Source organism: Cyprinus carpio, chromosome B18, assembly GCF_018340385.1.
Source record: "Cyprinus carpio isolate SPL01 chromosome B18, ASM1834038v1, whole genome shotgun sequence".
Lineage (NCBI taxonomy): Eukaryota > Metazoa > Chordata > Actinopteri > Cypriniformes > Cyprinidae > Cyprinus > Cyprinus carpio.
Window position 1 is genome coordinate 23,280,114 of NC_056614.1, and position 12,553 is coordinate 23,292,666.

Here is a 12,553-nt window from a genome sequence, read left to right on the forward strand (position 1 = left end):
TCAATGGATCCTCTGCAGTGAATGGGTGCCGTCAAAATGAGAGTCAAAAGAGCTGATAAAAACATCACAATAATCCACAAGTAATCAGTGTGACTCCAGTCTATAAATGAATGCTTTGTAAAGTAAAAAGCTGCATGTTTAAATCCATCATTAAGACATTTTAACTTTAAACTGTTGTTTTTGGCTTAAACACCCAAAGTAGTCCATAATCCATAATAACGCCATCCATTCCCTGAAGAAAGGATGGCCTAAAAGTCCATCCCCAGCTGTCCTCTCACATCCACCAACATATTTGTTTAGAACTGTTCTGGACTGTTTGTAAATGGTGCTTGATTTGTGCATACTTCTCACCTGATTCAGAAAAGACTTATTATTATTATTACTAGTATTATTACAGAAAGGTGTATTATGGATTATTTTGGCAGAATACAGTAAAGTTGAGGTATGCTCAGTATTTGATGTCAATATAAAAGTTAATAGGCCGAGAGAGAGAGAGAGAGAGAGATATGCTATTGATCTTTCACTCTCTGTCACAACCATGCTTAATAAGCAGTGTAAATGAGGACATACTATAGACTTGTTTTGATGTAAAGTTAATTATAAACACTACTAACCCCATCCTACAGCCGTACCACTATATATTTATGTATGTATTTGCACATTCCAGACTCCATTCATCAGATATAAAACGTGTGTGGATGTATATGGCTCTAATAATTATGTAATTCTGGATTATGAAATCATGTGTGTGGGAACTGTGAGTCAATGAGAGCTGCTGTGGTGCTTCAGTTGTTGTTTTTCTTATGTTTAATATGAGAAATGTTGAGTTTGGTTCAGTTAAATATGAAGAAGAGTAGAAGGTAAGGAACGTGAGATTAAATAATGTATCATAAAAAATGAAGAAATGGACAAAATCACATAATGATCTATCTGAAGTGTTTCAGTAATACAAAATTATTGCTCTTTCATTTCAATGAGAGATACCAAAATTCAATTAATCTTCATTTAGGTTACAAAAAGCGGGCAGGTGCCATCAACACCCGCATATCTAAAGATGATAAAGAATAACAGGACATAGCCTATCTTATGCAACATTTAAAAATGCCTTAGAAGAAACCACTGGGCTCTGCTCTGACTGCGGTGACGTCATTCCATCATGACGTCATTATGATATATCATATATCCCCAGAGAATAAAGACCGAGTGCCGGGTGGATCTTACGATAAAATGAATGGTTAAAAAAATGAGTCCTCGAAATTCCCGAACACGCGTAACTAAATAAAGCGATTTTCATTAATCCTCCAAAAATAGCAACCGGATCTATGCTAAAACTGTTCGTGCAAACGATAGGAAAGTTGATCTTTGGCAGGAGGAATGAGGAATGAGTTTGTGTCTGTCGTGAGTTTTTCGTGTGCGCGCACTACACACTCACTCACACGCGCGTAAAGTCACACACAGCCGCACGCGCGAGCCGCCTGCGAGACACTGGGACACAGACGGATCTTTCATTCAGTATTGTGCGTGAGGACAGACTGCTGCGATGGCGGCGTTGACCGGGGGAGAGATGTGCGTCAAGTATCTGATGTTCGTCTTCAATTTCATCTTCTGGGTGAGTGAGAAAAGATTGATGTGTGCAGAGGTTGGCTCGCGCGCGGGACGTTGTTTTATAATTACTCGCGATTTTCCTCAAAAGATTAATTGATAAATGCATGTGCATAGCGTCCCGTTTCGATTCTTAATTAGTTTCGATTATAATTGATGTAGGGACGTCTGTGTGAAGCAATGCAACGGGACTGCAACCATTTGGCTGACCTAGTTTGAAGGTTTTAGCTCGCATTTCAGGACCCTGGTCGTGTAGTTAAAATACTGTGTGTGTTTGTGTGATGGGACAAGCACTGAATTTTGATAGTGTTTCCTTTGACTCCCCTCTGTTCGTGTTTGTGTGTGTCAGCTGTTCCCTCTCACTGCTGGACAGGCGCGTTCTGGTGATGTCCGATTCGTGAACAAATCGTTCTTTTGAACCGGTTCTTTTAAATGAATCATTAGAACCGATTCGCCAGGTGTTCAGTCTCGAATTCGAATTAGCATAGTACTCTTGTAGACAGTTTATAGTATGTATATATTGTACATAGTATGCTAATATTTGTAGTGCGCATCTGTCGGGGTGCAGAATTAAAATCTCATTAATTTTCTCCATATGTAGCCTAAATTGATTTTCAAGGTAACTTATAAACCTTTAAAAGACCTGCTATGAGCTTTGAGGTTGTTAATCCATGACATGTTACATCCTTTTATTGAAGCCGTCAGTTTGAATTATTTCAGCTTATATTTTAAAATAATGGTGCATTTTTAAATAGCAAAATTTCTGGTAAAAAACTACATTACCCGTGATTCAGCAAATGAATCGCCTCCAGTCACAGAGCAAAGTGTGCTGATTTTTAAATACTTTTTTTGCTTCAAATCATTTTTTCATATTGTGATTAATGTTGTAGCTGGTCGGTTTGGTTCATGGCTTATAAAAGTCTTTGCACACTGAGTGAATAAAAAAATTAAATTCAGATCAAGTTCGATTTTCCACATTTTCACATCCGTAGCAAGCATTTTGATACCACCAGGAAAGGAAATGCATACAAAAATTTTGGACTCTGTGTGCAAGGACCTTAACTCTTTAACAAAAATTTTTTAAAAATCTCTATGGGAAAAATACTTTAAAAAGTGGGCAAACATTAATGCACTCTATTAGACAGAATGCCAGGATGAAATACTTTATGCTAAGATGCGCAGTATACAACCAGAGCACAGTATGTGGAATAATGTATCCCACAATGCAAAGCACCTGACTTTCTGTTCCATTTTCTGTGTGATTATGAACATATAAGGTAATATCAATCACATTTTCCGAAAACTGCTTCGTCCCTCAATATTTGTTCTAACATTTTAAGTCATGTTTACACAAAACTGCATTAAAATTTTAAATAATTATATTTGTGATGAATGCACCTCTAGTGTCACAAAATTCTGATATGCATACTTGTATGCATATTCTCTCTACTATATTATAGCATGCAAAAGCAGTTTGCATTATGAATGGTCACCTAACATGTTATATTTCAGAAAGCAACAACACAATCAAGCTTGCACAGTTTGTTTTGGGCTTAAATCCAGTTGGGTCTGCTCTGCTGTTTTTTTTTTTGGCAATACAGATCGCACCATACTGCAACGTTCATTCGGATGTTCAGTATCATGCCAGGGTTCAGCATATGCGTAATCAATAAGAATGGAGAATTTTTGTACCCTCATCTCAAAATTTAATTGCACCAGCGGGAAAAAGGCTGCAAAGTGTGGCATTTTACTCACAGTCTAGAGCTCTGCAAACAGATCAGTGATTGATCTTTCCATAGTGTTAACACATTATGCGAGAGCCGGCCTACAAATAGCTTATTTTCGTCGTCTATCCACATTAAACTGGGGAAAAAATATCACCTTAAACAGTTAATTGAAACAAAAGACTAGAAGTGAAATTTTGAATCTGTTCACTGAAATGAACCAATTCACTACATGAATCTCTAATTCTTCAACACAGTGAACATGACCCAGAGCCGTATGGTGTGTGTGTGTGTGTCCAGCCCAAGGGTTTATGTGAGCACGCGTCCTAGATTGTCTTTAATCTGCGAGTCTATTTATAGAGCATGATAATCTCATGTCCAAACTCACTGTAAACTGCATGTGTTGTGGGTTTTGATGGGGAATAATGTGCACATTATGAAATTGCGTGGTGTGTGTGTGAATGTTGGATCTGGTCTCATTCATTTCCACTCTGTAAATATTACTTAATATCAGCATTACTTAACACCTCCTCTGAGCTCACACACACACACACACACACACACACACACACACACACACACACACACACACACACACACACACACACACAGACAGACACACAGAGAGAGATACTGCAGGTCTATTGAACCATTGCAATAATGAGGCATATATGCTCTCCACGGGTTTTTCTACTGTCTTCCCTCCCTGCATAGAGACTAAACTAAACTACCCATTTATTTAGTGACCAGAGATTTAAAGGGGTCATATGATTGGATTTCAAGTTTTCCTTTCTCTTTGGAGTGTTACAAGCTGTTTGTTAATAGATAAGATCCCTAGAGTTGTAAAGACTAAAGTCTCAAACCAAAAGAGATATCCTTTATAAAAGTTAAGACTTGTCCACGCCCTCCTAAAATGGCTCATTCAAACATGCCCCCACATATCTACGTCACGATGTGGGAAGATCTGCATAACGCTGCCTAAATGTTCACACAAAGAAAGAAGGCGTTACTTTATTGCAGTTACAAATGCAGACATAGTTTTATGTTTAAGTGGCGCGTAATTAAGTGTTATGTTAACACTTAAGATAACACGTAGAAAGAAAAAATAATATCTTAAGCACGCAGAATAACATAAGTGAACTTTGAACGATTAATTGCCTCTTTAAATGATTACGTAATTGTGGCATCCATAATTGTAATCGCGATTAGAAATTTGATTAATTGTGCAGCAATTAATATTAGTGCAGTCAAAATTAGCATGTTAAAGCAGGCGATTAATTATTTCTGTTTAATGTGTTAAAAATATTTTACGCAATCAACGCAGGGGCGGAGCTACAGGGTTGGCCACACCACTCACAACTGCTGCTTCGGTCTCTTTTTTTCTTGTCAAGTAGTGGATGTATTCAGTCGCAGAACGTCTTTACGATCACATCAAATGGGAGACGTTTCAGCAGGAGCCCTGCTACGTGTTCAGGGACCCCTGAACAGCATATTGACCTGGGGCCCCCATGATTGCATATATATTATTCTAATAATAAAAGCCTATTTATAAGAACATTTAGAACCTTTTTTTTTTAAGATTTGACATTATTTTAGGAAAATTAAGCACATTTACCCCTAAATTATTCTTACCATAACATTAAAAAATAATTATATGTTGTGTGTATATATATATATATATATATATATTTATATACTGTGAAGTATTTAAACACAATGGTAGTATGTGTTGTACTGAATTTAGATTAATTTTAATAAAAATAATTTTGTTCAGAAAATTATTTCCATTACATCATAGTCATGAGAATGAGATTTTATTTCTGTATTTTTTAATTATTTTTGTTCAATATGGTAATGATAATTCAAAGGTAAATGTGATTCATTATCATGAAAATGTTGCAGTAAAAAAAAATGCTTCATTTCTGTAAAGCAAAATATACTTTTGCTTTATTTCTTTACCTTTTGGGGTGAAATATGGCCCAGCTAGAGCGTTAATACAGAATGCAGTGTAAAGTTGTCATAGATCGCACCTCTGTGGCTCTCTCCAATCACAGAAGGACACCCTCACCGGAGTATTGAACTACATTTCCCATCAGCCCCATACCTAGGTCTAATCACCTGCACAGGTGTTTCCACTTCACCCCTCTATATAAACTGCCTCCGGACTCTTGCACATTGCGAAGTCTTGTTATGCCCCGGCTAACATTTCTGAGCGTTTATTCTACATTGATTGATTCCCTGTTATCTGACCCTTGACTGTTTATTGATTTGCGATTCTTCATCTGCCGCCTGCCCTGACCTCCGCCTGGTATTGTTTCTGATTCTAGATATCCTTTGACATTCTTGACGCTGTTATCTGATTACTGCCTGTCTGACCATTCTCTAATAAACATACTGCAAATGGATCCGAACGTCTCTGACTCTGCACCACAAAAGTCACCTGCAGGCTTGCACAACATGCTGCCGCCCACATACCCATGAGCTCCTCCCACTGACACACACAGAATATTGTGCAACACACAGACATTTTTCAGTTACACTTTTTATATACAAATAAAGGCAGGAAGTGTGTAACGGACAAACGTGAGCAGACTTTGTAGAAACTGATCTATTTAGCTGAGACTGTGCAGGTGAACATAAACGGTTTGTTTTCCTGAAAGAAAGTGACTTGGACAACAGCAAAATGGGAGTTGATGGATGTCCAAAATGTATTAAATATGCCATGTTTGTCTTCAACTTTATCTTCTGGGTAGGTGCAATTTCATATATGTGTGTTCTGGTATGTGATTGTGTGAAGGTTGCGCACCATCATTTATTTGTGAGTGTTAGTGTTGTGTTTTTATGTGTGAAATGTGGTGAAGTGGGGTTGTTTTAAGGGTGTTTGTTTAGCTAAGCATTGGCATGGAGATTTGGAACAGATTTGTCAACCTTGAGTTTTTCAAACAAAAGATCTGGGTCAGAGAGAATGAATCAAAGAGCAGGACGTGCACCCTGTGAACATGAAACCGTTGCGTTCAGCTTAGTGAGCAGGACATGACTAGAAAGAAAAATAAGTCACACAATATAATGAGCAGCGTGGTGTTTTTAAATCAAAGGCTGAAAGATGGTAGGCCGGTGTGATGCATCTGTTTGTTTGTGTTTTTGTGCATAACTTTGAAGTAAAATCTCATGGTGTCCTTGAATGCAATAAGCCGGCTTGACATTATTAATCTGCAGTCATTTTGGGTCAAACCAACAGATGTTGAATCTGATCAAATGAGTTGCACATACTGTAATATTTTTAGTGTTAAAAAAGGAAGCAAGCAGGATTTTTCCATGTGACAGAGTTTATTTTATCCCTGGATGGAGGAAGTAAAATCAGGCATGCGGTTTGCCAAAACCACAGATAAACATGCATACATACTGTATGTAGCATCACATGTCTAACAGATTGACCGAACTTGTGCCAGTTTTATTTGGAATCTGTTGTGTAATATTGCTTGCTGGTTTCAGAATAAAATTGGTATAAGCCTCTGAGCCTGTTGAGCTTTAATAAGCGTTATTACATAATTCATGCACATGTCGTGTCCTGTTGTCTTTGTTTGAAGAAACAAGCAAAGTGGTCAAGCTGGTTAACACTGCCATTGCACACCTGTTGGTACAAAAATAAGCATGCATTCTGACTGAAATTTTTACTTAGAAATCCTAAATATTTAATTATAATAGGTGCTTTATTTGTACCTATTTTTTTATTTTATCTCATAATTCTTTAAATATTACTTTTTTATAATATTTTACTTGATGTGTTTTATATATAATAATGTATTGTAATTTATTTATATTTTATTTGCAAGCCACCTATCAATTCTAACTATTATATTTTATTATAATAGATGGTTTACTATTTTTGTCATTTTTATATATTGTTTATTTTTGTAGTGTTTTATATTTAATAATTTTATTTGTTTTTATAATAATATATAGCCTTATTTGAACTTAAAGAAAGGGAAATATACTTGTCTAAATATATATATATATATATATATATATATATATATATATATATATATATATATATATGATAAAATAATCCTATTAAAATTAAGAGACTTTTTAAACATGTATTTTTATTTTATTTTCATTCATTTTAATTTTAATGTATTTTAATTTAGTCTCTAATACACTTATATAATGAATATTTGCTAATGAAGGGTGTGTAACTGTGTTATCAGGCTTGTCAGGATGTAATTTTTCTTTGGCAGTAATTATCTACATGGCATTTAGGGCTTATATAAACCCCTTCATGGTTATATAAAAAAAAAAAACTAGGCCAAGACCCATAAGCAAACCCATAAGCAAAGCTGGCAGCAAGCAGGTCGTGTTTTGCCAGCCAAGTGACTGCCATTCAAATAAATGGGAATGTAAACGGATGGCTTTTAGACCTCTTTAAATCAAGCCAATAACCTCTGCTGAGATCATTTAGTGCCATCATTTTAGCTGTTTCTGTTTAATGTTAAAGGGGTCGTTCTGATCTGTGTGTATTTCAGTCCATCGGTAGGTATTTCAGGGTGATTTATTCACAATCTCTTGTTGTTTTACTGCAGATTGCAGGGACAGGCGTCTTGGCTATTGGACTCTGGCTGAGGTTTGATCCCAAGACTAAAAGCTTGTTCGAAGGAGAGAACTCACCTTATGTCTTCTACACAGGTCAGTAGTTTTTTTTTTTAAACATGCTATTTGTGTCACTGCATTTGATGATCAGTCGGTTAAAGTGAAGCCTGTGTTGTAGGTGTGTACATCCTCCTTGCAGTCGGCGCGCTGATGATGGTTGTTGGTTTTTTTGGATGTTGTGGTGCCATCCAGGAGTCCCCTTGCATGCTGGGATTGGTAATCCCCCCTCATTATGTTCTCAAATATCACTACTTTGTAGTATTATGATGTTATCAGCCGTGGTGTTTAACTGCCGTTGTTGTTTTCCCACAGTTCTTCTTCTTCCTGTTGGTCATCTTTGCGGTCGAGGTGGCTGCTGGAATTTGGGCTTTTCTAACCAGACCAAGGTGGGCGTCCCAAATTCTCAATGCACATACAAACACACCTAATGATGATGCACCTAATTCAAGCTACTATGATTGTGTCCATAGGTTACTGATGATATAACGACTTTCTACAAGGAAACATACAATAACTACCAACAAACCAAACAACCAGCTCTGAAAGAAACACTCCGTCTCATCCAGCATGGAGTAAGATCTCGTTTCTTTCTTTCAAATATTCAGTACTGTGAGCTTTGTGAACGCCAACTGCTAGTTGTTCCTCCGAAGCGCTCGTCTAATAGCCTGGGAGATTGTAAACATCTTCAGAACACGCTTGCTGTTTTTATGTGCTCTATGCATCAGATGGTTTCTCGAGCACTAATTATTCCTAGCTCGTTGACTCTGATGCCTTGCTAATTTGGGATGACATCTGTTCCTCATCTTCAGCTTAACTGTTGTGGACCGTCAGGAAACGCCCAGGATGTTCTTGAAGAGACCTGCCCAGGAAAAGAGGGGCTTGATTTTCTCATTACAAAGGTAACAGTGTTTACAAGCTAAAGTGCTGCATTTTGGTAGTTTTTATATTTAATATGTACATGCCACTGATTACTGAGTTTGGTAATAAATTACTGGATGAGATCCATGGTAGACTATGAAGGCTATGATAAAATAAAAAATAAATGTAAGCATAAAAATACAGATTCAAATGTAAAAAAAATGCAAAAATGTGAGAACTACTGTATGGAAATAAAAGTATAGGTAAATGTCAATTTAAATACATTTATATAGAAATAAAATATTAGAAAAAAACTAAAATGTATAAATTATGAAATGTATTTAATATTTATGCAGTCCTTATTTAATATTAATACAGTCCTTTATATAGTCCTTCATAAAGTACAAAGTCAAAATTTGATTAAATGTTATTTGAGAAATTATTTATTTAATTATATTTTAGTATTTTTCTATATACTATTAGTATTTATTAATATTTCAAATTAGCTTTCATTTAAATGTTTTATTTAAATTTTTATGTTTGTTTTATGTATATAAAAAATGATATTTAGCTTTATATTTATTTATTTATTATTAATTTATTATTGTTTTATTATATGATAGCTTGAAAATGAAAATGATTTATGAACAATAATGAACAATTAATGAACAATAACAACTGGTATTTGCCAAGGCACGTCATAACTCCTTAAAACTGTCATTTGGTTTCATATCCATGTTTTTGGTAGAATACACAAATACTTTGATCAAATATCAGTCAATGATTGTGTAGCATTACAGTTGACCGTACTGGACGAGATTCCTGTAAGCAGCAGGTCTGATTACAACCGGCTTAGCTCAGATGTTTCTAACCTGAGGCACCCTGTGTACGGCGCAGCTTGAGTGAGTCAGTGAAGCATGCTGTTCACTCTACCAGTAGAAGGTCAAGTGAGAGGTCATCGCGGCGTAGTAACTGTTTACAAAATTGAGAAAAAAAGAGTTAAAAAGTGTTGAAGTGGAAGGAATGATGTGTTTTCAAAGGGTGTGCTAAAGATCCAGCAGGGTTTAAGCAAACTAATGAACAAAGTGTTTACACAGCCCTGTTATATCAGACGTAAGAATTATGTCCAAATCTTGTTTTATGTGTTCAGAGCTGCCCGGATGCCATTGAGGAAGTCTTTAACTCCAAACTTCATATTATTGGAGGCGTTGGAATTGGCATTGGAGTGATCATGGTAAATGTTATTTATTATAAATGTGTACATGTACAGTATGTCATTTTATACATTTTATACATTTATATGCAAATATATATACTGTATACACACACACACACACACACACACACACACACACACACACACACACACACACACATATATATATATATATATATATATGTGTGTGTGTGTGTGTGTGTGTGTGTATATATTTATTATTTTAGTTAGTTTAACTGTGTGTGGTATTGTTTTTTGTTAAGTCAGCTTGTTCAGCATTTTGACCTTTAGAAGATTTTAAACATTTTATAATTGTGAATTCTTAATTTAATATACCATGAATTTAAAAACTCATTACCATTCAATAGGTTTGGGTCAAGTTTTTTTTTTTTTTTTTAGAAATCAATACTTCTATTCAGCAAGGATGCATTAAGTTGATCAAAAGTGAAAGTAAAGAATTTCTATTAGAATTTATAATGTTACAAAAGATTTCTATTTCGAATAAATGCTGTTCTGAACTTTCTATTCACGAAAGACAATTAAAATTTCACTGTTTCCACAAATATTAATCGGCGCAACTGTTTTCAGCATTCATATTAATAAGAAATGTTCCTTGAGCAAATCAGCATAATAGAATGATTTCTGAAGGATTGTACGACACTGAAGACTGGAGTAATATTCAGATTTGCGTCACGGGAATAAATCACATTTTAAAATTCTTTCAAACAGAAAACAGTTCAAGTTGTAATAATATTTCAGAACATCACTGTTTTTCTGCATCAAATAAATGCAGTCTTGGTGAGCATTCTTTCAAAAACATCTTACCAACGCTAAACGTTCCAATGATAGATTCTGCTAATGCTGCAGAAATTACACACTGCAGATTTAAATAGAAAAAAGTATATATTTCTTTGCACCTTGATTGTAATGCATTTTCGGAAACATGAATTTCCACGTGCACGTGTATGTGTGCGATTGACGTGTCACTGAAGAAGTATGTTCTCCGTGTGCGCAGATCTTCGGCATGATCTTCAGCATGATGCTGTGCTGTGCCATCCGGAAAACCTGGGAGATTGTGTGAGGGTCCGGTTGCCTGGGAAACTGCCAGTATATTTGTGTTGCATGATGTCTGTCCCAAAGCACTGTCTCGAACATGACCTCATCAGCTAAGAGCCAGTTAGATCACAGCATCAGGCACACGATCTCTTCACGTCTCTGATTGACTGGAATTCACTCTTTTTCTTAGTGCAGCTGTATCACTGGTCACCAGTAATGAAAGAAAAGGCTTGGTTTAGCATTCCAAGCCCATTTGAAAAGGCCTTTAAGTCTGACTTTTTATATTTTTTTATCGTTCATAATAGATTTTAAGGATTAACCATTTGTTTGCTTTATTGTACTCGCAGTACCGCTTAATATGAATTGTTCTTGAACTTTTCTAATGTTTTGTTTCTGATTTGTGAATGGGGTCGGTTGATTTAGCCACATCGGTGCATACGGCTCAAATAAAAGCCAAATTATTCATCCATTTTGTGGTGGAATGTTTTTTGCTGTATGCAGGATGAAGTGTGTTTGCATGGATCTGTTTTAACAGCCTTCACTCAACAGGCTGATAAGAGTCATTGTGAAAGGGCTTGATACCCAAAACTTCATCAGTTCCCCATAATCGCAGCGTCGCTCCATTATGTGACCGTTTACAACCTCTCAGTTTCCTTGATTGTATCATTTTCTCTTTCCGTTCTTCCCCCCTTCTTCCTGTTTACTTTACTTGGTCTCAATTAGGACAAAATTTGGCAGCTGGAACAAAATCTATACACTGAAAGTATTTGTCCCTTGCCTTAGATTTTATGTGATCTCTGTGTTTCTCAAACACAGCACTGACACATTGTGAATTTTTTTTTATCTGCGTAAGAAGTGACAGTATGACTCACCAACAAACCCAAACAGATCCAGGAACAAAGAGAACAGAGAGTTTGAAATCATATTAAAGCACACACCCATCAAAGCATTTCCTTTACTGTGATTTTATTAAAATCTCTCAAAAATGCGTTTTTTCGTTGTGAGGAGTTATGCACCCAAACATATGACTTAACCTTCTTCCTCGTATATAATTATAAACCAAGTGGCTGTTGTTGTATATGATGTTATCTAGTGTTGTTGAGTATCAGTGAGATGCTATTATAGTTAGTCTTTTTGTTGACTTTTTTTTCCTTTTTTAATAATATTTGTATTTTTTAAATAGGCAAGTATAGTTTTTATTTATTTATTTATTTATTTATTTATTGTCAGTTTTAGTACATCAAGTTAAACAGAATGAAATGTTGCTTTGGCAGTTAGCTGAAATATGTTTATATATATATATATATATATATATATATATATATATATATATATATATATATATATATATATATATATATATAATATTATTTATTTATCTTAATCTGTTTATTGAACTTTTATAATAATAAAGGGATAAAGATACAGGAGAATAAAAAAATATTTT

General features: G+C 35.3%; 1 pseudogene; it reads left to right on the forward strand.

Annotated features, from left to right (window-relative positions):
• Positions 1-1,220: 1,220 nt before the first annotated feature.
• On the forward strand, positions 1,221-11,572 carry LOC109108820 (annotated as a pseudogene).
• The last annotated feature ends 981 nt before the right edge of the window (positions 11,573-12,553 follow it).